Here is a 2,551-nt window from a genome sequence, read left to right as displayed (position 1 = left end):
TACAGCGAGGTTAAGGGTCAGTTTGGCTGCCCTGTGGTAGACAGCTGCTGGATGTTCTGCTGTTTTTCCCTTTGTGGGGAGCCACTCGCGGGCCCTGACCTTCAGAAGACCCTGTAGTCCAAATTTGATCCCTTTCTCCTAAAGTCCATTGAATGGACCAGGGTAGGTATTCTATCTAAGTTGGAAGCTATGGTTTGAATGCTTGTCCTTTCCAGCGCTCATGTTAAAATTTAGTTGCCATTGTAACAGCATTAAGAGATGGGAACTTTTATAGATTTTCATTGACATGTAATATTTGTACATATTTATGGGGTACGGTGTAATTTTCAACACATGGATATAATATGTAATGATTAAATCAGGGCAATTAACTTATTCATCATACCTAACATTTATTATTACCTTGAGTTGTACACATTTGAGATTGATTCTCTTCCTTTTATTTTGAAATATACATTGTGTTTAATGATAGTTACTCTACTGTGCTTTAGAACTCATTCCTCTTTTTTTAACTGTAATTTTGTATTTATTCATTAAATTCTTCCTATCCTCCCACTATGGTTTGAATGTGCGCCCCAAATACACGTGTCAAAATTTGGTGAGCCATTGTAATGGTATTAGAGGATAGGAATTCATCTATGAGACTAAGAGGGGGAGCCTTTGCAAGGTAATCTGGATTGAATAAGGCTATCAGGGTGAGGCCTCCACCGTATACGGGTGGGCTGAGAAGAGAGAGAAAGGGGCAAAGGCAGAGGCACAGCTCCTACGGTCTTGCTCTGCTCAAGCTCTTGCATGTATTCCCGCACTGCCTTGGGACTCTGCAGAGAATCCCTGTCAACAAAAAGGCCCTTGCCAGGTGAGGCCCCTCAACTGTGCACTTCCAGAACTGTGAACTAATAAACTACTCGTCTTATAAATCACCCACTTTCAAGCATTCAGTTTTTAGCAACACCACAGACGAGAAAACCTCCTGTCCTCCCTCCCCTTCCCAGAGGCTGGTGCTCCATTTCACTATTTCTATGTTAGCAAATATTTCAGCTTGCACAAATACATGAGAACAGGCAGTATTTGTCGCTGAATGCCTGGCTTATTTCATTTAGTGTGATTTCCACCAGGCTCATCCATGTTACCTTAAATGACAAGATTTTATCCTTTCTCATGGATTGAACAACATTCCTTTGTATATATAGAAAACTTTTGAAAATCCATTAATCTGTTAATGATTGATTTCATATCTCAGCTACTGTGACTAATGCTGTAATAAACATAGGAGTGCAGTTATCTGTTTGACATATTGCTTTCCTTTCCTTTCAGTATAGAGCCAGTAGTAAGGTTACTGGATCACGAGGTTCTAGTCGTAGTTTTTTAAGGCACCTCCATACTGTCTCCCACAGGTTGTACTAGTTTACACTCCCACCAATAGTGCGCAAGAGTTCCCCTTAATCTGCTTCCTTGCCAGCACTTGTTCTTTGTGTTTTGGTAATAGCCATTCTAACAGGGGTGAGGTGATTAAGAAGGTGGTCATTTTAGGAGATATTTAGGTTATGAGGGCTCCACCTTCGCAAATGAATTAACACCGTTATTCTGTAAGTGGCTTTGCCCCCTCTTACTCCCTCTCTTATTCTCTCTATGCACTTCTGTCATGTGATGCCTTCTTTTTGTGGAATAAAACAGCAAAAAGCCAGTATGTTGGTCTTAAATTTCTCGGCCTCTGGAACTGCAGGCTAATGTACTTCAGTTCTTTATAAATTACCCAGCCTGTGGTTTCTGTTACAGCACGGCAAAACAGATTAAGACACTGGACTACCTCTACTGCTCCTGGAATATTAATCAGGGTGGATGTGGCCACCTTCTGCTCTGCAATCTAAAGAGAAATGTTTTCCAGCTATGCAGAAAGGCACAGAACTAAAGTCAGTGGGGAACCAAGAGGGGAACCTGATGGGTTCCTGGAGGCTTTCTACTTTTTGGTTCTAGTCCCTCTTGAGATTTAGCTATGTCTCTATCTATGGGTGCCATAAGATAGCAGTTCCAAATGTTTATGCAATTTTCTCTTTAACTTAAGCTTGCTTGAGTTGATTTCTTTTGTGTGCATCCAAAAACACCCAGCATCAGGAATTATTCTGTGACTACGCCTAGGGACCAAGCTGTGGTGGAATTAGGGAGAATCCTTGGCAATGGGTTAATAGAGTAATTACCTCATGAGAGCAAACCTAGAACACTAGCTAGCTTCATTTACATTTATTAGCAATTAATCTCCCAGCTTAGAAATCTCTTGTGAGCAGAGACTTTATATTTCATGTTTGAATTTTTTAAAACATTTGTTTGTTTATTTACCTATTTATTTATTGTGACTTTCAAGCTGCCAGGTCTGGGACTTCAACCATGGTCAGCCACATGGGAATCCAGTGCCCCATCCACCATGCCACCTGCTGGCCCCTATCTTTGAAATATTCACCTATTAATAAATATTTATTGAGTGTCTATATTAGGTACCAGGCAAATATATATATATATATACACACACACACACACACACACACACATATATATA

At 40.4% G+C, this 2,551-nt stretch overlaps 1 long non-coding RNA gene across 1 annotated transcript in view; it reads left to right on the top strand.

Annotated features, from left to right (window-relative positions):
• The window catches only part of LOC102500217 (uncharacterized), a 12,794-nt gene continuing 10,243 nt past the window's right edge, over window positions 1–2,551 (top strand). Inside the window, exon 1 of the long non-coding RNA XR_335728.3 lies at window positions 1–162. This is a non-coding gene — a long non-coding RNA (uncharacterized LOC102500217). The remainder of the gene's footprint in view (window positions 163–2,551) is intronic.

Source organism: Tupaia chinensis, unplaced genomic scaffold, assembly GCF_000334495.1.
Source record: "Tupaia chinensis unplaced genomic scaffold, TupChi_1.0 Scaffold000515_1, whole genome shotgun sequence".
Taxonomy (NCBI): domain Eukaryota; kingdom Metazoa; phylum Chordata; class Mammalia; order Scandentia; family Tupaiidae; genus Tupaia; species Tupaia belangeri.
The sequence above is the reverse complement of the archived record's forward strand: the minus strand, read 5'-3'. Positions and strand labels throughout refer to the sequence as shown.